Here is a 26,513-nt window from a genome sequence, read left to right as displayed (position 1 = left end):
GTGTTAATTTCATGATTGTATTCGTTGTTTTCCCAATGATCGGTATCAAAAATGAAATAATAATTAACCTTTCACGGAACGATACGAAAATTTAACCAAAAATAATTACGAGTATTTAGACTATATAAAATATTCAATTGCTGAAATCTGTACTCTAATCCCTTGAAATGTTTTTTATGCTGGCCGTATGGGGAATTTTATTACACATAATGCAATTAAATATAAAGAAAGGATAAAATATTTGGACGTTTGCTCACTATTCCCTTATATTTGTAAAACAGGTACGTTTCCACTTGAATATCCAAAAAATTATAGCTGTAATGGCTGTTTAAAATTATCAGGGAAAAACTTTAAAGTTTTAAAAAAAAAGTTGAGGGCTTAGTGAAATACACAATTTTACCGCATCGAAATTTATTTCACCGCATTCTTCTAACCAAACTGAATTGTCGTATACTTTATGGGTTGTGCTGCATGTGTATGGTAACATCCTCTCTGAAAGAATGTATTTACGAATTAGTGTTAGATACGGCTTTATTAGGTATTTGAGTATTTGTCGAAATTAAGAAAGCTCTAGATCTAGGGTATAAATTATCAAAAATTGATGTCATTTGGCAATATAAAGTTGTAAAATACGATCCTATTTCTCAAAGTAATGGTTTATTTACAAAGCGCATAAATACTTTTTCTTTAAATAAACAAGAAGTGAGTGGATGGCCTGATAAGGTTAAGATGGAAGAAGATAAATTAGAATACATTAATAGTTGCAAGCATAAAGAAGGTATTAAGTTAGATATCAGCAACACTTAAAAAAAATGTGGATCTACGTTCTGTAGAAAAATTATGTTTACATTTGTTTTAAGGAAAATTCGGTCAAAGAGAAAATTGACCTCAAACTAGTTCAGTTAATTATAAAGAGTTACTGAAAGTATTATGCAGTGATGAGAAGTACGTAAACAATTGTTAACCAGCAAATGATAGCGTTATGTATGTAACGTGGAGATATAACGAGGAAGTAGTACTTTCTCCCCCATGTATAAACGTTGCTGTAGCTGCATACACGACAGCTCAAGTGCATTTAAAACTACGCTCATACTTGGAAAAATTCGATAGAAGAGTTTTGTACGATGATACAGACTCAGTAATATTTACAAGTAGTAATAAAAATGTCAGTGAATATCAACCACCTACCGGTTTGTTATTAGGACAGTTAACAGATAAATTAAAAGTAAATGGTGAAAGATCGTATATAAAGACCTTTTTTTCAGGAGGTCCTAAATTTTATTCATACCGTGTGCATACACTACTGGGGGGTTTTATAATGTATACAAAGTTAAAGGTATTAAATTAAATTACGAAATTTTATTCAAAATAAATTTTGATTCTATTGTAACTATGGTTGAACAATCAAACAAAAATAATTTAGAATTAGATAAGACAATAAAAATTAAAAATACGATGATGAGAAAGTCTGACATACATAAAGTAGTAACGCGTTATGAAGAAAAACTATACTTGATAGTTTTAAAAAGCGGTGGTTTATCTGGAAAATCTTATCATATGCTTTCAGTTACAAAAAATAAATAAAAATAAATGAATTATTTTTGTTGTAGATATAGTACGCGCAATCAAAAAAGTCTGCACTGACAGAAGTTATGATTGCCATCGGTACTGTTGTTGTGTGCCAACGTTCAAGTATTATCCACCTTATAGATCCTCTTTAAAAAGATTAGTATGGCACCCTCTTTCACATACGCTTGTTAAACTCAAAGGAGATGGTAAAGTTAAGGCGTATCATAAAATGTATGAAAATCTATTTAAGCATTATTTTATTGAGATGTCCTTAAAATATGTAAGAGTGTTAGGGTTTAAAAAAAAAAATGAAGCTTTGTTTTTATGTATATGAAAAATACTCAATTAAACTAATTGAATACCTAAATTTTTTTTTTTGATTTCTAGAGCACGATTAAAATATACTGCTTTTTATCAAAATGTTCTTATTGTTAAAAAAGTTTGTAGATTTACCGAATAAGTACGGTTTTCAACTTTTCGCCGGACGTTGCAAGGCTAGTCGTGGCCTTCATTATTTTATACATTGATAGAATTAAAAAATAAAAAGCAAATGTCTGCCTACGGACAATTGTATGAAAAAATGTACTTTATGAATCTGGGTTAAATTAACAGATAAAATAGTTAGCTGCAACGCCCAGCTCTCAGGTTTCTTCTGACTATAAGGCCACTAACATTGAAAAACGGGCGTTTTAAACAAGCACCTCATCGCGTGGACGAATCTTGCTAAGCTCTGTTCGAAAGAAGGTACACTACAATTTTTAGAAGCTCTCACTTTTTTAAACGTAGAACGGATAACTGCACTGTTAAAAAAAGGAGACAAAAAACAAATCGACATCTTGTGCGAGTGTGTTCTCAACCTTCTCAAAGGTGTTGTTTCTCTAAAAAAGAGTAAAAAAAAGGCTCACAAAAGTTTTAAAGTATTTTAAGACAATTCATTTTTAAAAGTAAAGGTAAACATTTGGAAAAAAAAGAAGAAAATTACTGTTAAAAGTGCAACGATTTTTTACTGTTAATATTGCAATCTTGTCTTAGAAAAGTACTATCAAGAATATTGAAAAAAATAATAAAATGGAAAGAGTAAGAAAAAAAATTTCACTCTCTAAAGACCAGCTTGAAAGAATACAAAGAGAAAGCACTAGTATAAGCACTAACCCTAGTCAATCTAACAACCGCAAATAATTTTTTTACGCAACCCATTTTACAAACCACGCCGACAGTTGGAGATAACTTGAGTCGGTTAGACGACTCAATGAAAAAATTCTTGATTAAAATTCGTATAGTAAAGAATACAATCAACTAAAGTAATACTTAAAAGTATTACAGAGATATTTATACTCTTTTCATGAAAAGCGTAAGCCAATACGGATTGCAGCTAACAAATTTAAAAATATTACTAGTACAGATGATTATAGAATAAGTGGTGAAGTGATCGTCAGTACTGTACCTACAAAAAAGTTGCTTTTTAAACATTGAAAAGGATAGATAAACAGTATCAAGTGGAATGATACAGGTACAGTAATTTATATAGGTAAAAAAATCGTAGGATCGAGTATTATCAACCTAATTAATGATGCAGCAAGGCGAAGGAAAAATATTAAATCAGTAGGTAGAAAAACATTTGCTAGAGTACTTTAAGAAAAACACTCCTCAAGAACTTAGGGGAAACACTGACTTCTTGAAAATCGTGAACCGCAACTGCTCAAGTTTGCTGTTGCATGGGACCAGTAATATAAAGTTGCTCGATGAAGACGAAGAGACGTTTGAAAACAAGAGTTTTCATCACCTTTGGTAAAAAATGTACACAATAACGAGTCTAATGATAATAAGCATATGATACAATTTCTACTACAAAATCAAGCGGTGTTAAAAATTAGCTACGCTATTAATAAATAATGAATACGCTGGAAAAACAGTATTTCAAACCACAGCACAAAACATCATTTTCTGGTGCACGCAATTTAATAAAAGTGAATAAAAATTAAATCTCTTCCGAGAAAATCAAAGAGTAGCTGTAAAAACATGATGCTTACACTTTACATAAAACCATTTGACGAAAATTTCCACGGTTGTTTTACGATGTTTTCTCTTAGAGATAAATTGTATGATGCCGAATTTATTGAACGCACTTTATTAAAAAAATGTAACGATGGAGCGTCTCTTATTTTAATTGTAATCGATGAATTAAGCAAGTTTGGATGGATAAGATACAAGCTGTCGTAGTGTAAAAGAAGGTTTTAAAAAAATTCTTGAAAGTAGTATATCTCGTTTTCCCTTTATTGTACAAACGGACCGAGGGATCGAATTTTCAGGCAATGAATTTTAACGCTTTTTAAAAGACAATGTCATGAAATTTCGAGTTGCCAAAAATTCTGATGTAAAAGCTGCCGTTGTAGAGCGTGTCATTCGAACGTTAAAAGAACGTACGTACAGATAATTTACATACAAAAATGCGTACCGCTACGAAAATGTTTTACAAAATTTAATTATTGGATACAATAATACCCCCCACTCTACAAGTAAGTTAGTACTAAGCATTGTAATAATATATAATGCATCTGTAGCTAGACACAATTTAGTCAATTCGAGACAACCTCGCACAAAACACCGTCACAGTCAAAGTAAATATGAATATAAAGTAGGTGATTATGTACGCATGAGCCGCAATAAAAATGTGTTTAAGAAAGGTGTAGTAAGAACGTGGAGTGAAGAGATATTCCAAATTACTTGAATTTCGAGAAGACAAAATTTACGTGTGTATGAGCTCAGTGATTTAGATGGTGAAAATATTGAGTGATTTTTTTACTCTCAAGTACTTAATCCTGTTTACAAAGAACGTGTCTTAGAGCAGGAGCATCAAATTTATAAGATCTTGAAAACAAGAGGAAAAAGAAAAAACAAACAAAACTACAACAAATTTTTCTACTTAGTTATCGAAAGAAATCGAGCTAAGCGGAAAATGGGAGGTTGGTTTTTCCGAGATTCACATACCATTCATTTTTTAACATGTTTTACGAGAAGAGACAGTGGTAAGTGAACCAGGCAAAGAAAAAAAGTGTTGTATTTAGCATAGTACCTACGACTCTGTTCATAGTTTATGCGAGGAAATCAATAGAAAATCAAGTGAATCACGTTATATTGGTGATACATGTGCACCCTTCCTGAATTACCTATCTCCAAAAAAAAAATTAGCATTTATTAAGTGTCAAGAATATTTAAAAGACGGAAAGACCATAGACTTAATGTGTCATTTACACTGTGACGTATTCAATCAGGATAAATTATTATTAAATGGCGTTGAAGTTTGTTTACGTCTAGTACGCTCGAAAAATGCTTTTTGTCTTCATGGATGCTTCAGCGGAATTCATTTTGTCAGCATTGCCGAGGTTTTGCTTCTCGCTTGGCGAGCAGAAGTTAGCCCTACAGTTTTGATCACACACACAATAACTCTGGCAAATGCTACTGCAAAGTATCCAATTACGCGCGTTGAAGTCAAATCTTTTACCCTACATAGTGCGACTGTTTAGATAATGTTATCCGTAGACAACTTCCGAAAAGAATCATAGGTTTTGCTGACAACAAAGCCTTCAATGGGAATTAAAAGATAAATCCTTTCAACTTTTAAAATTATTCTATAAATTTTTTGTTGGTATACGTTGACGGGGAACAAGTCCCTAGTGAGCTGCTACAACCAAGTTTTACAGGAAGCTAACCTATGTATGTGGAAGCATGTCATGCTTTATTTTTGGGCACTGAAATTTACTACGTGGATGAGGGAGGTAAATAGTATTTTTAGGAGAGACTATCCCAAAAGATAAGGTATTGCAAAAATTTTTTTTAAAGCATTTCTTTACTTATTGCATGGGTTCACGTACTTTTGTAAGAGCAAGATTTTTACGATGTTGAATAAATATATTTTTTTTTATGATGCAGCTAATGGGTCTATTAGTCATGCTTTCTGAAGATGTACTTAAAAGCAGCCACGTCATCTGCAAATTTCAAACTGGAAATTTTTTCCCCCTCGATAACGACTCCTCCCTTATTTTTTTCCTTTCACTTATTCTTAATATCTTTAATGTAGATGTTAAACAGAATTGGGCTCAAGGGACACCCTTGCCTTACGCCTATGTTTGTCTTGAATGTTTCCGACATCCCTCGACGTGTAATAACTTCATTCTTCGTTTTACTGTAAATGCTTTTAACCATCTCCAAGAACTTCCTCTTAATACCCAATTGTCTCATTTTTTCAAACAATATTTCTCTATCTATCCTATCGAAAGCCGTTTCAAAATCTATAAAGCACACAAACACCTTGCCCTTTTACATTTTTCAATTATTGTTTATGATGCTATTTAATACAAATACGTGGTCCCTTGTACTTCTCCCTACTCTGAATCCTGCTTGACTCTCATTAATAATATCCCGTGCTTCTAGACTTTCCCTCAATCTACTCGCCATGGTATTTGTCAATATTTTATACCCCATATCCAATAGCGATACCCCCCTGTAATTTTTAGCCTCCGTTTTACTCCCTGCCTTGTAAATTGGGTAAATTCTTGCTGTCTCCCACCCTTTAATCATTACTGCTTCTTCAGAAACCATATTCAATACCCATATTAATTTCTTCAACCACGATTTCGGCAATTCTTCTAAAAGTTCTGTATACATCCTATCATCTTCCGCTGCTTTCTTATTTTTCATTTTTCTTAACGCCTTAGTCATCTCCTGTTCGCGTATCTCTGTGTTACATTCTTCCCATTCCTCCGGGTCGTTTCCCTTTTTAGTCCCTCCTCTCTTGTTTTGCTCTGTTTATTTGCTTTTAAGATCTCTTTAAAATTTGCGACCCACTCTTTATTTCTTATGTCTCCCCCTCTATTTTTGCTCCTTGGCCTGAATCGGGCTATTGCTTCCCAAAACTCTGTCATCTTCTCACACTCTTCCACTAATTTCCATTACTTTGCTTCTCCTCTTCCCCTTTCTCTTTCTAAACTCCTTCAACAATCTTCTCTCTGTTTTTATATCCTCCTTATCTTTACCTTCCTTAGATTTTACCTACTTTTTTAAACCTCCCCAGACCTTTCTTTTCTAATTCTTAATCTCTTAATCTCACTCTACTGACCAACCATAATTTTCACTAATGCCCTTTTTCACGATCCCTTACTTTCCTCCTGTTTCCCATTGATTAACTCGTCCCATACTTCTTGCGCACTTTTACTCCCAATCTTAAAGTCCTCCCTCCTATTAAACATTTCTTGTTCATAATGCTACTTTTTTCTATTATCCCATTTTAACCTTTTTATATCGTCCCCCTTTTCTTTACCCATCTCCTTCCTCTTCTTTCCTCCTCCTTTCCATTTAACCTCTATTGGGAGGGGATCCGATTTCATGTTTATGCCCACTTTCAATTTTTTTATCATGCTACCTTGTTCACTTTCAAGCTCCAGTACTAAGTCAAGCACTGAACTACCTCCATCCCCCACAAACGTTATTTCTCCCCCCCCCCCAGTTCCCTTCAGTTGCTCCATTTCTTATCGTCAATCCCATTTCCTCACACACATCCAATAGTTTTTTTTTTCTGTTCATCAATCTGTCGCAAGAATTCCTGCTTTCCTTTATTTCCCCCTCGTGGTTTATTTATCACTTCCCTATACGCGTATTCAAGTCCTCTACTATTATTATTTGCTTGCCCCTTGCAATTCTCTCTTCCGCTACTCCTTTTAATTAAGCTATTAATACATCAATATAAAGGTTACAGTAAACAAAAATTAAAAAGTTTTTTTATCGCTTCTCATAACTATACCCGAAATCACCACTCCATACTCCTATTTTCTGATGTTTGTCTTTCTAGTAGACTTTTTAATTTCGACCAGGACTCCTCCTTTTGCTCTCCCTTTTCTATGATCCCGTATGGCTGTGCACGCTTTCTACTTATATTATCTAATTTATCCAACCACCCTGACTCGTTGCATTTTTCTATCCATGTTTCTTGAAGCGCTATTATATCAAACTTGTACAAGTACTTTTTAATTGAAATAATTTTCTTTATACCCGCTACGTTCCAAGATAACAGTGAAAGATCCCACTCGTCCTTACCTCTCCCCTTATTGACGAATAGCTGCATTTTTTTCCTCTCGCTTTTTACTAGCGACCCCTTCGCCTTATTTCAATCTCATCAAATCCCTTGAATTTTTATTTTTATTTTTAAATACCCTACTTGCATTTCTCTCCCTTTTTCCCTCTTCTGTCTGGCCACTTCCCTAATCCATCCCTGCACTTACTTCTCTCTCTCCGTATAATCGTCCTCAATCCATATATCACTCTCGTATTGTCTACGCTTATTCTTCATAATCAGTGTTTTATTTCTCATCGATCCTAATTTAATTACTAGTGCCCCTTCTATTGCCCTAATTCTCCTGGTTTTTCGCTCCAATATTCAAATTGCTCCACACTATATTTTTTATTTCACCTTCTATACCTTTACTGACTGTTCTAATTCCCTTATCACTGTACTATGTTTCATTTTTTGTCTCTCTTTTAACTCATACTTCAGTTCGCCTCGCGTTAGTGCATCCGAAATGTTGGGTCCCTGATCTTCTGATAATTTTGCCGCGCTCGCATATCTGTTCATTGTTGCTAGCTTTTGGTGTGCTCAAAACACTCGGTACGCTCGTCTGCTTGACACCTGTCTCATTTTCTTTATCGTTCCTCCTTTTTTTCACCTCCCTCTTTGTTCTCCCTTGTGCCTCTTCTACGACTTTCAGGTTAGCCTTCTGCTTATCATTAAGATAAGCGATCTCTTTCTTTAGAAGCTCCACCTCGCATCTCAGGTTACTCATCATACTCCCCTCTATTTTTCTCTGCTTTTTCAGCCATGCAATGTCTTCTATCAACATTTCTCGCTCATTAAACCCCCCCCCCCTCAAACCCTGCCCTCATGCTTTTTGATTCTGCACTTACACTACTTTTCTCCCTATTCACCTTTTCCACGCTTACTTCTAAACCTACAACCTGCCGCAATAATACACTCAAAAGTGATTAAAAAAATTTTTTTTATAGAATACTTGAAAGTGAAACAAAATTATATTCTATTTATAATCAAGAAATTTATAGAAAAACTTTTTTGTATAAAACATTTATTTATCATGTTTTGTTGATGAATAAAAGTTGTTTTGAGGGCTTCAAGTGAAATAGCTTTAATTGTATTACCCAAATAATGACCTGTGATAGAATATTTTGATTACCATTCAGATATAATTAACATTGATAGTTTTTTTTTTAAATATGAAACTGATGTAAAAAAAATAACACAAAGTTGATGTATTTATTTGGAAAATAGCTTTAACGAATTTTAAAAAAGTTTTAAAAATTTTCGACAAAACATTGAAATATTTCAGTACTATTGATTAGCCATTTGCTGGTTAATTATCTAATCAAAAGGTGATTTTAGTTAAATGCTTTCAGTCGTTCTCTACGAGTGTACAACCTTCGTAATTGACGGTACTATAATATAATGCTCATTAAAATAGAAGAACTTGAAAACTTTAAAATTGAAAAATAATATGCATTGCATAAATAAAGAATTTGCTATTGTTAATAAAAGTTGTATTATCGCTCAAGGTACCCTTTTTTTAAAGAGTGTCCTAATCGAAAAAAAAAACCTAATCAATACGAACTCTTTTTAACAGCCCTGTAAGAGGACATAAAGAAATAAACTGGACTTAACAGAGAATAAAGGAAGAATTCTATTGGTCAGGAATGTAGAACTATATCCTTAATTATGTCCGTAAATGTGCTGGATGCCAAGAAAAAAAATTAAACGCATAAAAATAAGAAAACCATGGAGTATTAGTAGACACTGTTTACAAGTTAAGAATAACAGCAAATGGTATTTGTTAATAATAAAATATCATTTAACTAAGTGTATTATATTAATTTGAACACCTGATTTAAGGTCAAGCACCATTGCTAATACGTTAGAATAAAATCTTATTATGGTATTTAGCGCGCTGCAAGCAATCTCATCAGATGGATACGCCATATTTATGTTCAATGTGATGGCACAATGCTAAGAATTTTGAAGACGAACTGTCTTACTGCTTTAGCATATCACCTCCAAACAAATGGATCCTTAGAAGGAAGTCATGCTTAGAATGTGTTAGCTGATACCATAAAAAAGTTTTCCAAAATTTGTGATCATTAGAATAACTTAATGTAATTTGCAGCTTTTACTTATAATACAAGCGTTCATGCTGCAACAATCTTTACACCTAATTAACTTGCATTTGGTAAATTAGCGAGATAACCTGTAAAAATAACTAAAGCGAAAAGATTGGGATCTCATCCTCTATACTTGTAAGATTTTATAAAGAGAACACACAAAATGTACATTGCAGCATGGAATGGACAAATAAGAATGAAAACACAAGCTAAAAATAGGTATGACAAAAAATTAAAAACTTCAGGTGTGAGAACTAGAGATTATGTATGTGTGAAGGCGGTAAAATTCTTGTATTATGCACCTTTCTCAAGTTATAATGTTGAATGAAATACTTGTAATTAATATTTTAGTATGTATGTTAAGAGAATCAATACTAGTTTTGACCACACAACTTCATTACATAAAAATTTTACTGAAATGCTACATAAATTGGAAAGAGGACGAGTTCACCATATGCTATTGTCCTCCAAAATGCTCAATTAAATTGTTGAAATGCAGTAAGGTTGAAATTTGTTGCACTCATAGAAAACTCAGCTGTAGGAGAAATCATTCGTTTAAGTAAATTAAATGCTGTTTATCTAGATAATAAAAAAAAATTAATTATACATTCACTACTCGTAAATAGTACTTCTTACAATTGATACAGATTTCGTTAAGTTATGAAAGTTCCAGCTTCAATACAGATATTAATCAGTAGCTGTGGACCCTAACTCATATTTATGATTAAATGATTTCAATTACGACTAATGTAAAAAGATTCGATACCATTATCTCTGCTATGCTATGAAATCTTTGAAAGAAATTTTTTTAATAATTAATGTGAAATCCTGATGCTCACACCACCAGGGGTCACAATATTTAAATATTGTGAAATATCGTATACACAAAGACAAGAAACTTCATAGCTTTATTAACCAGCTAATAACTCATGGTTGTCAATAAAAAAATTAAAGAAATTGGGCTTTTCAAAATAACCAATTTATACATTGAAATAAACCTCGACTGGTAAACACGAACTAATAAATCGAATGCAACTTACTTACCAGGCAGCCATTGTTATCAGTCCGTCTGAACTACATGAACCAATAAGAAACCTTTATACATTACATGATTCTATTAAAGGAATTTAGGAATGGAATGATTATTTGTGAAAAGATAGGGAAATGAGAATACGCGGTATTATGGGTCGAATGTAGATAACATATAATTGTTGCTTAGAAGAAAAGGAAAATCTTTTTTTCACACTTATTGGAACTTCTGCGGCAATCTCTTTAACTGTACTTATAATAATAAATAATGACTATTTGAAAAGTAAAGGATTATCGCATGAAAAAAACTATTCAAAAAAAAAACAAAACAATTTTCTAAACAAGTTAAGAACTTAGTTCACACCAAACTCTGAGTGACTATAGAAAAAAGACGTTTGCAGCTAAAACTAGTTGAAAAAATATTTGTATGGAGGCAGAAAAAAAAACTAGTACACCTAAGTCTCGTTCTATCAAGAAAACACACAGTTCAACATTTTCAAGACACACGCCACAGAAATAAAAAGTCGACCTATATATCGATAATTATTTGTATCTCCACTTTAGGCTCAATAATAAGTTGTAGTTCTGAGACCTTAATAACGCTAAAAATAAAAGTAAGCGTAGATTACGCTTTGGATAGAGTTATTTAAAGATTAGAACGTAATGTAAGTATCTAAGAAGTTCATATTGTTTTAAATTTTCACGACCAGACACAGAGAACCATGTCTGCAATTTATTCTACTGATTCATTTATTTGTGAATCACAATAAGCATATTCTAAAGAAAAACAAAATAAAATAATTTTTAAACCCAAAATAAAATCTACCAGAGATCACCCAGAAAAGTATGTTTCACCATAACTATTAAAAAACAATGAATTCGAAATTGCGAATATTGACCTTAAAATACTTATTTGCCTTCTATTCAAAGATATAAAAGAAAACGAAAAAAACAAAGTTTTTCCAATAATTTTGCTTTATTTAAAATCCTGAAATATTGCTATGCCATTGAAGATAACAAGGATGACTATTCTAAGAGTACATTTAAAATTTGGATCCTAAGCGTGCTATTCAGGTATTGCAGAATAGTGGTCCTAAATATTAAATAAAATACGCCAAACCTTCATAAGAATATGCGATGAACCACAAACCAGAAAAAAAGACTTTCACTCTGTCAACTACAAGTGGCACATAATACTTTTCGCCAATATGCATTAATCTGAAGATAAAAACAGCTTAAGACATTATTCAATTTTACCCTTAAGTCCAGACATCCGATGGATGTACAGAAAAAAAAAAAAAACATGTTGTCTATCTTCAATAGTAAAAAAAAATCAAACTTTTAATAGTCTCTAGTCTTCAGTACATAAATAAAGAGTAATTTTTACTATATAAATAAAAATTAACTCTTATGAAACAATTTAGAGTTAGATATTATAAGAAATATTCTAAGTATACCTTAAATAAGAAAGAGAAAAAAATAAAGAAAGAGACTCAATAATGTACCAAACATCAAATCGTGTATATACCTAATCAAAACATATATATTACGTGTACAATAAATAGCTGAGATTAGAATTGAGTTAAAATACTTATAGACATAAGTAAACTATCAATAAGTTATCACTATGTACCATTATTATGTATAAGAGTATGTACCATCAGTACAAATAAGCATGCCTCTAGTTTATTAACATTCTTGTAAAATACTTATGGCATAAACTAAACACATACTACTGACATACATACGATATTACACAATATGATACATACTCATACATGACACCCCAAATGAATTATATTTGCAGGAGTGGTATTGGCTAAGTGGTAAGCATGCTTGGTAAATACGAAACAGTGTTAGAGCTTTAGGTACGGGTTACATGGCGTGATTTATGCAGGCTGGGCACCAGCCTTACTGGCGAGGAAGGACCCCTTAAACATGGAGCTTCTCTGAGAATGCTAATTAGCCTGAATCCAACACATTAGCAGGAAGCGCTGGTTTAACTAGTGAGGAAAGGACGGTCCTGAGATACAGAGTTTTTTACTGGGAAAAGTTACTCAATGACGAATGGACTCGATACACCATTGGTACAGAGTGCCAACTTAACTAGCAATGTGTTTTACTGGAGATATTGCCATTAGGAAACATGGTATGAAAGATATGGCATACATGGCAACTTGACAAGTATTTAAATTTGATTAAAATAATGCCAATAGTGGTGCTGTTAAATTTTGTATTTATTAAAGTACATCAAAATAAAGTGTATAATATACCTCTGACTCTTACGAAGGGGATTTTGGGGGGTAAGGGAGTTTGTCCATTAAAATATTTTTTTATTTAATTAAAGTAATTAACGCAATGAAGTGATAGTTTGATAATCATTTAGCGTTAGGACAAGATAATTTGTTATTGTGTGAATTTTTTTCTACAAGTCTGTCTGAAGCGTCAAAAAGTGTTACTGCTAGTACAAAGGCGATTTTGTTTAAGACTCTAGCCAAATTTTTGGCAAAGACATATTTGCATAAAATATTAAGAATGACTGTTAGGTATGTCTTTATAATTTGAGTTTACTTGTTCATTATCATTAACATAATAATTAAAAGAAATTTAAATAGTATACTTTTATGATACCAACAGATATAACTAATTTTTTTTTTATATTAATGCGATAATTTTATAGAAATGAGTTTTACTTTAAATTTTGGTTCTTATAAAATTTAAATTGGTCAATTAAGACTTATAAACAAATTTTAGTTATAAACTTTTTTATCTCCTTCACAGTGTAATAAAGAGTAATAAATTATAAGCGCATAAATAAATTCAACCATATTATTTTCCATTTAAGAAATGTGTTATGTCAAAGTAAATTAGAGCATAAATAATGTAAATAATTTTTATAATTTGTAATACATACACATTAATTACGTAGAGTTTAAAAAAATATTATATATTTAGTTTAATGTAGTCAGAGTTTCAAGATTTCTTGCTTTTATACCCAGCACATATACAAATGACACAATATACGCACACAATACAATCAAATAAGAATCGCAAGCAGTTTCTTGTGAGACATACGTAAACAGGTCATGTTTTCCTAATACCATAAATTAAAGAGGCCCTTAAATCATGTACATCAAGTTAGCCTCCTTTCTTAATTGACTTAACGAGAGACTTGTAACAATTTTTCAATTTTTCTGTATCTTGTTGTCTATCAATATTATTATTGAAATAATGTATATTTAACATTTCGGAAAATAGACGCTTTTTATGATTTTGTTCTAAGTCTAAAATTTTTATTTTATCAAAATTGAAATTGTGTATAAATTCAATGCTACGTTGTAATAGTACAGATGTATCCTTTTTTTTCTCTATGACTGTTTCATGTTCTGACATTCTTAATTTTAAAGCTCTCGATGTTTGACCGACATAACAGCAGTTGCAATTTGCACACGGTGTGTGGTAAACGACATTATTTTTATCGAGTGGCTCGGTTACATCTTTTCCAAGTGAAAAGACCGAATTCAATTTGTTGTTAAAACTGTATACAAGACCAATGTGAAACTTCTTACAAAAATATTTAATAGGACCGTGCAAGTGGGGAATATACGGTAATGATAAGATTAGTTTATAATTATTTTTGTTTCTATTGCAAATGTCAATCATGTTCATGTTTTTTAAGGTATTTATTCTTTTGTTTACCAATTTATCAATAAATTTTTGAGGATAGTAGACTAGTTTAAAAAAAAATTAAACTAAATTAATTGAAGAAAAAATATTAAGTTATGGCTGTAAATCTTATATGATAAATTTATTTATTGATTATTACAAATTAAAATTGAATAGCATTTATCGCGAATATCGGTATAAGTTAAAAAAAAAGTTCGATGCCCTTTTCTCACACGAAGAATGTAACCGCAAAGGTGTATACGATACACTTCTAACTACAAGTGTCTGCGACCCTGGCCTGGTTTGGTGCCCTGCATTTGTCAATTTATTATTAAAATAAAAAGAAAAAAAAAAGAAATAAAAGTCCAATATATGGCCCTAAGGAGAGCTAAAAGGCTGCACTCTTTGAGATAGAGAGAATCAACAATGGTAAGCAGGAAAAAGGCCTTTTCAGCAATAACAGAGATAATGAAAAAATTTTTAATACTAACATTAGTCGTGCTAAAGGCATAGGTAGGAAAAACCTGGCTAAGGTACTAAAAACTCTAAAAGCTTGCTTTAACCCTGACAAGACCTATTCTGCAGAGTCTGGTCTCTACTATGAAAAAGATAATCTGCTCTTAAAAGCTAGAGGGCTCCAGAATGCTGCAGAATTCTCTAAGTATGTTAAAAAGTCAAAAGCTTGTCAAGGCAAAATAGTTAATACTTCAAAGAAAACGACAGTCAAGGCCCTGAACCTAAATAGTATCATTGAAATAAAATACATCAAATAATTATTTGTAAGAGTCAACGAAAACTTTAAGAAAGACTTGAAGATACTACTCCTTAAAGCGAATGCTTAAGAATAAAGGTTTTTTTTCACTCGCTGGTAAAGTTGCAAAAACGTAGTTTTTCGCAATCAGAACTTTTTCTTCACTACTTAGAAAAAAACGTTTAAAGAATAAATTCTAAATTTTTAAAAGGTCTAGAACATAAGACTAGTTAGGTTAAGATTAATTCTTTTTTTTTTTCACAAAATGGAAAAAGGGCTGAAAATTAAAATTTTTTCAATACCGTTTAAAATAAACAAGTTTTCTTCCAAGCCGCTTCCAGCCCTCTCCTAAATCTAGGGAAGTTTTCACTGCCAGCTTCGCGAATTATGTCCCGTGTTTCGCAGACAAAACATTGTGCTAGGGTCAAACAATCTTTCTTCAAGGTGCTTCCACAGTGAAGGTTAAAATAAAGACAAATACGAAGTACACTACAGCTCCAATGTTCTGCCAGCGTCGGGGATCAAATTACGTACCTTTTTCTACGATAGTAATCCAGCAAATTGACATCTTCAAAGCATCTTAAGAAACAAATTGGATAACTTTAAGGTATAGGAAAAGTTACGTACTACGGTTACAGCTCTCAATCGATAAATATCAAAGCCCTCATAAAGAGTTGAGTTGGTATAATAGCGCGCTTCTTTATCCTCATCTTATCGCTATAGGCTGGTATAGTATCGCTAGTCTTGCAGCGTTGAGAATTTTGCGGCGTTGCTGGTTCACGCTTAGCACTGCTGGCTCAGCTAGCTTCGTTTGGATTTCTCGGCGCTGCTGCTGGCTTCGTTTGGATTTCTTGGCTCAGCTAGCTTCGTTTAAATTTCTTTGTGCTGCTGGTTTCGCTCACATTTCTCGGCGCTGCTGGTTTCAAGTACCTCAGGCGAGCTCAACTTTTTCTCATTTTCCCCAGACATCATTTGCTGAGCTTCCTAACTCTCTCTTTGCCGATCAATTACGAGGAATATCATCACATTATTCTTTATCATCAACTGTTACTGTTCCCTACCTTCCTTCAACTATTACTTGTTCAAAATTTTTTTCCCAAAATACAAAAGTGATCCCTCCACAAGCTCCGCCATGATAGCAGTATTTTAATAACGTAGTACAACCCAAGTAGCAGGTGTTATTAATATTCTTGAAATCTCTGAAAAGCAGATAAGGGGCTGTTATTTTCAAAATCGATGTAATAAATTTCGGACTATAGGTGTGATTTAAAGATGCCCTTTCTCGTATCGACTAATACTTAATACACATTTTAAAAAGTTTTGGTAATATATTTTAGAACGAAGTTCTTTATGTCGCGTTACTCGGGGGGCTGGAATTTTAAAACCGACAGATTTTTTTTTTTTTTAATCAGAAATCTCTTCCTCTCAAGTTTTTCCCCTCACCCCGGCCCCCCTCACCAGGTGTTCTCTACATACTTCCCCTCTCCTCACTACATATGTATATCTGTCAACCGTGCCGTGTTACTCTTCTGCACCACACCTTTACCCACCATTCCCCCTCACACTCCCAAGCAATTAATTTTTTAACAAATTTTAATTTTATTTCCCCACAGTAATTTTTCTTTCACTTTGAATTTTTTTTCCTTTTACAATTCTAAAAAAAAAAAAAAAAAAAAAAAAAAAACATTTTCCAATAAAGAGATTTGAACCCCCGACCTTCTGCACGTGAGTCCTGTACCTTACCCACTCTGCTACGAGTGCTGCCGACTATAGAAGTCGGTTTCTTGTACTTATCGTGTAATTCGTAACTATAACATTCCATTTTTAAATGTATTCACTGATTGAATACATTCAATTATGAATTTGTTTTATAAATTGTGTATTTTTTTTCTAAATAATACATCTAAAAAAAAAAAAAAAAAAAAAAAAAAAAAAAAAAAAAAAAAAAAAAATTAAGTAATTAAAAAAATTAAGTAAGTAAAAAGGTTATGTAGATTAAATATAATAAGGCGCGTTATTACGCATTAAAATTAAAAAATAATGAAATGAAATATGAAAAAAGAAATGAAAAAAAAGAAAAAACAAAAGAATGAATATAAATAGAAAAATATAAAAAAAAGAAATAAAGGAAATACAAAAGAATTAAAAAAAAATAATGAAATTAAATATAAAAAAAAAAGAATGATATATGAAAAAAAAGGGAATGAAAAAAAAAAGATTAAATACGAAAATAAGAAAGAAATTAAATAAAGGAAATACAAAAAAATGAAAAAAAATGTAATAAAATGAAATATGAAAAAAAATGAAACAAGAAATGAAAAAAAAAAAAATAAAACAAGAAATAAAGAAAAAAAAAAAAAAACAACAAACCAGGGGGGATGAATGGGTCATGGGACCCACGGTAAGAACGAAGTTCTTTAAACATGACATGAGTGTAAAGCACAATTTCTCAGGTAACAAGGGGGTCGCCAGACCCGTAGAAAGAACGAAGCTCTATAAACGTTAGTACTGCATTCATGTAATTCACTAAACAAAAACTTGAAAAACGAATGAAAAAAAAAAATAAAAAAAATAGTTCAGTACTCACGATGGTTGAACTTCGTGAGTACTGTATTTATGCACGACGTTCTCACGAAGTTCAACCATCGTGAGTACTGAACTATTTTTTTATTTTTTTTTTTATTCGTTTTTCAAGTTTTTGTTTAGTGAATTACATGAATGCAGTACTAACGTTTATAGAGCTTCGTTCTTTCTACGGGTCTGGCGACCCCCTTGTTACCTGAGAAATTGTGCTTTACACTCATGTCATGTTTAAAGAACTTCGTTCTTACCGTGGGTCCCATGACCCATTCATCCCCCCTGGTTTGTTGTTTTTTTTTTTTTTTTCTTTATTTCTTATTTTATTTATTTTTTTTTCATTTCTTGTTTCATTTTTTTTCATATTTCATTTTATTACATTTTTTTTCATTTTTTTGTATTTCCTTTATTTAATTTCTTTCTTATTTTCATATTTAATCTTTTTTTCATTAATTAATTACATTTTAAAGTAAAAACTTGCTTGTTTATATAAGAGGTAAAAAATTAATTGCATTCATTTTATTCATTTTTACTATTTGATGTCTTTAATTTAGTTATCTTAGTACTCAAAACACTTGTATGTAAAAAGCAAATGTATGGTCAAATTCAAAAGTCCAAACCGCATATGTTTTGTATTATTTATGTATATTGTACATAAATTATATTGTTTGTAAAAACAATGTACACAGAAGGAAAAAAGAAAAAAAGATTACAAGTGTTTTGAGTACTACGATAACTAAATTAAAGACATCAAATAGTGAAAATGTAAAAAATGAATGCAATTTATTTTTTACCTCTTATATAAACCATCATCACTTTCTTCGGAGTGTAGGACTACGTACTACTTTATTCAAGTTATTGCTTATTTTATTACTTCTACATTTAAATAATTGGCAAATACTATCATCTCTTTTTTTCAAAAGTCATCATAGACTAAGTCCACTTACACGGCATTATGATTACTGGTATTTTTACAATTAATTTCTTGAGCATAGTTTCATTTGACATTATCGTTTTCTTCCTTCAGGTATTTATGTTTAAAAATCTTTACAGTGTACCTGACGCTACAAAGTTTTATTCATTATCACATCGATTTTATTGTTCCTACGATTCACCCTCCTAATTCAGTAGCAATGTTTTTCCCGCCTTACTATAATCTAGGCTAATTTTAAAATCCTTCGGATTACTATCAACATTAACCATTATAGGTTGCTCAGGTGTACGGTCAGGGACGATCGGGGACGATCGGAGAAGAGCACTTGTTCACTTTCGTCTCCGACACGCCCAGACTGTCCCTGACCATCCCTGGATTGTAAGAGGAACAAATCTCATAGTACGTAACTTTTTCTATACCTTAAAGTTATCCAATTTGTGTCGTAAGATGCTTTGAAGATGTCCTTTTGCTGGATTACTATCGTAGAAAAAGGTACGTAATTTGATCCCCGACGCTGGCAGAACATTGGAGCTGTAGTGTACTTCGTATTTGCCTTTATTTTAACCTTCACTGTGATAGCACCTTGAAGAAAGATTGTTTGACCCTAGCACAATGTTTTGTTTGCGAAACACGGGACATAATTCGCGAAGCTGGCAGTGGAAACTTCCCTAGATTTAGGAGAGGGCTGGAAGCGGCTTGGAAGAAAACTTGTTTATTTTAAACGGTATTGAAAAAATTTTAATTTTCAGCCCTTTTTCCATTTTGTGAAAAAAAAAAAAGAATTAATTTTAACCTAACTAAACTTATGTTCTAGACCTTTTTAAAATTTATATAAATTAGAATTAATATAAATAATAACATTTCTCATACGGTTTGTGTCGAAATTGTTAACTTATACAATAATGTGTTCTAGGAAAACTTGAAGCACGATGAAATTAAGCTGGATTCTGAAATGACACATTTGCTTACACATTAGCAACCGATTGTTTTTTGACCTCGACGACTTCTATACGCAGATAAAGAAGAGCTGCTTGTTTTACTCGATGATTTGTTTAATAGAGAAATTATTCGATCGATCGATTCACCGCATTTCAATCTGATTCTTTTACGCTGGAAAAAAACAAGTGAAGTTTAAATGTGCATCAATTTTGAAGAGTTAAAAAAATTCTCAATTCACGATAATTCTTCTACTGATCATTTTGACAACACTATTGACTAATTAAGAAAAAAAATCATTTTTTCACATTAAATTAAAAAGACGCATTTTTTACTTAAAAAAAGCTAACTAATCTGTTATATTTACTTCTTTTGTAACGCCTTTAGAACAATTTGATTATTTACGATGCCTGTTGAGATTGAGGACTGCACCAAGAGCGTTGAGTTAATTTTTTAAAGGGGTGTTTGATACTTTGACATGGCTAGGTACGGTGCTATTGTTTTACGACAACATTCTTATCGCGATGGAAACCATTTAAGAGTATTTAAGTATACTGAGAAAAACTGCGATAGCATCCGGCCAAGCGTCTAGAACATTGCCACTGTTCTGTCATACCTGGTGCCTTGCGACGAACGAAGCGTGCTACGTTCTGTTTCGCTTGCCAGATACTTCCAGAAGTTTTTACTTGACTCTTCGACAATAGCAAAACCTTTGTATGACTTGTTAAAAAAGAACGTGATTTTCACTTTTGGAGCTCAAGAGCTTAAGGCATTTAAAACATTAAAGGAACGGTTGAGAAGTAGACCAATTCTGGCCATTTATTCCCTGAAAGTAGAAACTTAACTACACTGTGACGCTAGCGTGTCAAGGTTTATCGCAATTATACTCCATAAACAGGAGAATAGTTTTTTTTAAACCTGTTTTTTATTTTATTTAGCGAACGACTTGAGTAGAGTCAGTTAAGTTAAGTATCACAGTTTTGACCTCGAGGTTTAGCCGTTGTGTATGTACTGAAAAAATATAAGATATATTTACTCAGATTAAAATTTAAAATAATCATAGACTGTAACGGTTTCCGTTTGACACTGAGCAAGCAGAAAATAAATTTATGTATTTAGAGATGGATAATGTTTATCAGAACTTTGACTACGAAATTCAACATCGACCGGAAAAACGCATGAGCCACATCAACGCATCGAGTCATTGCGTCTTTGTCAAAACATCAACAGAGAAATCCAAATGATTTGAGAGGAACTCAAAAATAAAGATTTACTTTATTCCAAGAAGTTTTTATTGTATGTACCAAGCTCAATGGAGTCTAATGAAATCTGAACTTGTCATGATAATCTTGGTCACGTGGACTTCAGGAAGGTAATAACTCACTTAAATAAACTTTATTGGTTTTCCCGTGTGCGTGAAAAAGTAAAAAAACAAATTTTGAACTGTCTGAGGTGTATTAAATTATTGACTCCTAACGGAAAACAAGAGAGATTTTTTAACAGCATCCCAAAGGGCGAAGTACCCTTTTCTACCATTTATATTGATCATCTCAGTCTGTTGGAAAAGACAAGTCTGAGGCATGCGTATATTTTGGTTATTATAAATGGATTAATGAAATTTGTAAATCACTCTGCGTGTAAATCAACGAAATCTAAAGAGTTAACTGAAAAACTAAAACAGTAAAAATGTGACACTGTCTTATATAACGTCGAGTTCGCGATTAATTATACAATTCGCCGTTTCACTGACCAGACACCTAGCCGTTTTTTGTTTGGGGTGGATCAAGCGGTTGAACCTAATGATTGTATGTGACTTGCGTTAGAGCGATTATATGAATCTGAGAGAGATTTAGAAGCTTTTTGTGAGAGAGCTACAGATAAATAGAAGAGGGACAGCCATACAACGAAAAGCGTTACAATTGGCGACTAAAGAGATCCCATGTATACGGTGTTGGTGACTATATGATAATAAAGAATGTTGATATGTCTGCGGGATTTCAAAAATTGGTACCCGAACGTAAAGGATCAAACGATGTCAAGGAAGTATTGGATCACCATCGTTACGTAGTCAGTGACATCGAGGGCTTCCAAATTACTCAGATGCCTCATCTAGGCGTAGTCTTTCCCGATCTTATGGTTCCTTATGTATTTACTATGCATGTGCTACATGTCAGCCATATATATGTATATATGTACCTCCGTTGCTCTGCAAGCGAGTCACCTCTCATTCCCACCACTAGTGCTTCTAGCGGTGGCTGGCACTTGTGGCAGGTACATCTATTGAAAAGCGTGCGAGAGAGAACACGCTCTTGGCTGAAATGCAGGCCTTGAGTTTTGTGGTTTAGATTATAAATAAAAAGCAAACCTGTATGGAATGACCTGTATTTTTTATCGAGTCTCATCCTGAACCCCCTGGTTTTCCTAGATCTCCTATAATGTTAATAAATGAACAAGCGCTAGTGACAAACTGACCCAGTAGATTGTAGTCATTGCATCTTAAATAAACTAAAATATCAATCTATAAACAAACACCTTTAACGTAATAATCCCATACGCTTAAGTCTTCCCCATCTTCGTTTATTGTAGTGTTGGTAAACTAACACCTTCTAATAACAAAAATAAACCACTATAATCTTGTCTTTTTATATCTTTAATAAATATAAAAATGTCAAATAATAATCGAGCGCCTTGAACGGAATAATCCAATTCACTCTAGTCTTCTTCATTTTAATTTATTATGGTATTAGCTAGTAAATAAGTGATTATAACTAATTGACCTTGTACGCTTTAGTCTTCTCATTTGTAATAAATTGAATGTTTATTGATAATCAAGCCTATTAACAGAATAATCATGTGCGCTGGAGTGTTTTTTTGTTTATTATAAATAATGATTCTCATTGTCAAATAAATAATTTCATTTCAACTATGCATTGCTGTCATATATTAATTTGTATAAATTCTTATGTTGTATATTTTTATGCTATGTATTGTGTGTATTATCACTTGTGACATAAATACTGTAATTTATTATTATCTTAATGTTCTAAAGAGTTAGTAATGTTTATCAATAACCAAATGCCTTTCTTTAATAATGCTGAACACATGCTTATGTTTGTTAATAAAAATTGCAATTAATTACTATTGAAGAAATATATTAAGTCGAAGAATAAGAATAAAGCACTTTTATCTAATAACGAAATGTGCTTGTCTTTCCGTTGTAAGTAAATTATAATACAGATTATTATAGAGGTGCCTTGACTAATTAACAGTTTATAACTGATATTTTGTAACTATCAAGCAAAATTTGTCGAATAATGCCGTTTATTTAATTTTATTTTTGTTATGAACTTTAATACTAATTATTATTTATAAATTTAATGTTTAATAAGTGTGTTAGACTACTTATCACTCTGCCCCTAAGTTTTTACTGTTAGATAATTAGAACTGTTATTTATAATTAATAAAGTGTTCTAAACAACTTAAGGCGGTGCACACAAATCCTTTACTTCTATATTCATTTGTTTACTAGTTATTAATTGCATTTATTATCAACGAAAATAATTGCATGCTTAGAATCAATTATTGAAAGAAATCCATTGGTTCATTGATAAACATTACTATAAGTCTTTAAAACATGAAGATGTAAATAAATCACAGGATTTATGTAACAATACATCTATGCGACATAAAAAAATTGTATATTGACCAAAAAACATGATAACAATACAGTGTTGATTTAAAATCCCTTAACAATAAGTAGCACTATTTAAAATAAACAAAAAGACTAGAGGGCATTGGATTATTCCTTTAAGTTTAATTATAATTTTACTTTTAATTATATTAAAGATTACAGGACTAGAGCGTACCAGGTGATTTGGTTACAAGCATTTGCTTATTAGCTAATACCGTGATAAATTAAATGGAGGAGACTACAGCGCATACGATTATTCCGTTTAAGCTGTTTAATTATCAATTGATATTACATTTTGTTAAAAAAAGAAAGACTAGAACGTACTTGATTATTCTGTTCAAGGTGTTCGATTATTTATTATATAACGTTTAGTTTGTTAAAGATAAGAAGACTCGAGTGTACTAGATCATTATGTCATCAGTAACAGCACAATAAATTAATAAAGAGAACACTTGGAAAGCCTAGGTTGTTCCGTCAAAGGTGCTTATTTATTCAGATAATTTAATTAATGTAAGATAAAAAATACATGATCATTCTTAGAAATTTTTGTTTATCCAAGATATATAAAGACAAAATTATAGTAGATCATTTTTGTTATTAGCGAGTGTTTGTCAATTAACATAATAACAAATTTAAATCGAGATAACTTAGAAGTATGATTCGGTCGGACGATTGTTAATTGACGTTTCAATTTGTGGAAGATAAAAATATTAAACCAGACTTGGTTTTCCGGTTACAGCTACTTATTTATTATTTGAAAAATTAATCAATTCAAGATAAGAAGTTGAGACTGCACAAGATTATAACGTTAAAAATGATTGTTTCTTGATTGATATTTTAGTTTATTTAAAATGAAAAGACTGAGGCTACTGGGTCAGTTTGTTATAAGCGCTTGTTTAATTATTAACATTATAGTAAATGTATATCGACAAGACTCAGGTGTACCAAAATATTACTTTAAAGGCGCTTGTTCAATAGTTGAAAATTTAATTTATTTAAGATAAAAATACTACAGCTAATTAACGCTATTGTTTATTGAAAACAGTAAAACTAGTACATTTATTTTTGGGGTTAAAGATGCTTGTTTATAAGTTAATGTAATAGATTAGTTGTTACCAATTCACACGCGCATTCTGGGTCATGTTGTTGATAGCGCTAGTTTATTAATTGACATCATTACGGAGAACAATAGAATAAATTAGCACTAAATGTAAAACTGGTTTAACACTTAATGACTTCATCAATGTAGAACCCAACTTATTGACAAGTCTGTTTGATCTTATTTCTACTCAGAGATTGTGTGAGTCCATATTCTCGTCAGACATAGAAAAGATGTTTTATTAAATCAGGGTGGATGAGACTGACCAGAAGTATCAGAGCATTTTTTTGGCATCCTTCCAATTCAAAGTTAATGCAGGCTTATCGATAAAAAGCTGTAACTAAAGGATGAGCCTGCTCCCCTCATTTGGCTTGCAGAGTTATTTAACAGTTAGCTTGTAATTACCGATAATAATTTTGAATAGCTCACGCTGTGTTGATGAAAGAAATCTACATGGATTATATAATATCTTAAGCATACAGTATAAGCGTGGCAAGTGGAAAAAGAAATCAGCTCTAAAATGTCATGTTCTGAAGTGGCTTCCCACTTGAAATATGATCTTTAAATGATCCTGGCAATTTGAATGATATGCCTCATTCGTTTTTAAGATCGTCTCCTTTAATCTTCTTAAGTTATAGTGATTCGCCCATTAAAGTTTTCAGTACCGTCTGGTGTGCAAACGAAGATGTGTTTGGATTTTATATAAGATTTTGTCTAATGCAAGAGGTATAAACCAAAGGATCTGTGCTTTTTGATACAGCAATTTTCTGTCAGATAAATCTCATTCTAAACAGATCCGTTTTTTGACCCATAGATTAATTTATTTTGACGCAATAGACATTATATTATTGCCTGCTAATGATTTAAAAATAAAATAATGATTCAGATAGGTATGCAAACAATTTTAATTCACGCCATTCGTAAACTTTTAACGTCATATCTTTATTTCTACTTTCTTTCTGCACAATTGTATAAAATTTGTAATTTAATTTCTTAGAACTGTAATAACCGTAAAATCAAAAAATGGTATCTTTTACTTAATATCCATAGATATTTCGATTTCATACGTTATACTTTCTTAACTTATCTCTATACTGTGACTCTTAATGTTTGATCCAGTATAAATAAAAGTCAATCTATGTAGTGCGAATAATTTTAATTCGAAAAAAATTTGCTTATATGTGTTTTAAATAGTTTACTTTATTCATTTTACTGTAAATGGTATTATTATACTGGGTATGTCTTAATAAACAAAGAGCCGAAATCGATTTGTGCTTTCAGCTTGTTAAGAGATGACTTACTTGCATGATAATTTTTCTCTTTCTCAACGATAAAATTTTAAGGCTCATAAAAAAGTTACCCTTAACGGTGTCACATCTCGAGTTGATACAGACGAATCATATTATAACTAAAAATGTTATCCGTTCGTCAAATTCAGACAAGACGTATTGTAAACAAACAGCAAGCTCATATGACAAGAGGAGCTTATACGTCACTTATATGCGTGTGCGTAATAGCTTTAAGTCGAATGTTTCATAATATGCTGACATATAATACAGCCAGCCTCTTAGTAAGAATGCACATATGTATTGAAATTGTACGTTGTATGTATGAATGCATAAACCTTCTTGTATGAATGAATGAATTATTTACTTGCGCATTTATGGTCCACTTCTAATAACGTATACCGATTTCAAAATTCGTAATTAACACATTGTTTCACTATATTCAAAATTGATTGTAAAATCCCCAAAAGGATTAATTGCGAAATTTGTAAACTTATTTGTCACACTTGAACTTGTATTTGGCGTTCTTTTATTGCTGATGTGAGCTTTCATCATCACTGATCCAAAAAACTTAATCGCACTTGTTAGAAAATTCGATTGGTACTCTTGCATTGTTACTTCCTAACACATGAAATCATAACATATAACATCATCGTGCAAGCCTACTGTGTTGATGTCAACGCAGTCCGCAAAAACATCGCTCATTGGTTGACCTAATTCAACCAAAGGCCTCTTTACTCGCTCTGACGCTATAAAAACTT

The 26,513-nt window shown here is 31.8% G+C and overlaps 1 protein-coding gene across 2 annotated transcripts in view; it reads left to right on the top strand.

Moving 5' to 3' along the window:
* RecQ4 (RecQ4 helicase) overlaps positions 1–26,513 on the top strand; it is a 275,707-nt gene that overhangs the window by 151,700 nt on the left and 97,494 nt on the right. The window lies entirely within an intron of this gene.

Source organism: Copidosoma floridanum, unplaced genomic scaffold, assembly GCF_036245765.1.
Source record: "Copidosoma floridanum isolate Cflo_tuat_1 unplaced genomic scaffold, Cflo_Japanese_pri ptg000020l, whole genome shotgun sequence".
NCBI classification, from domain to species: Eukaryota; Metazoa; Arthropoda; class Insecta; order Hymenoptera; family Encyrtidae; genus Copidosoma; species Copidosoma floridanum.
The sequence above is the reverse complement of the archived record's forward strand: the minus strand, read 5'-3'. Positions and strand labels throughout refer to the sequence as shown.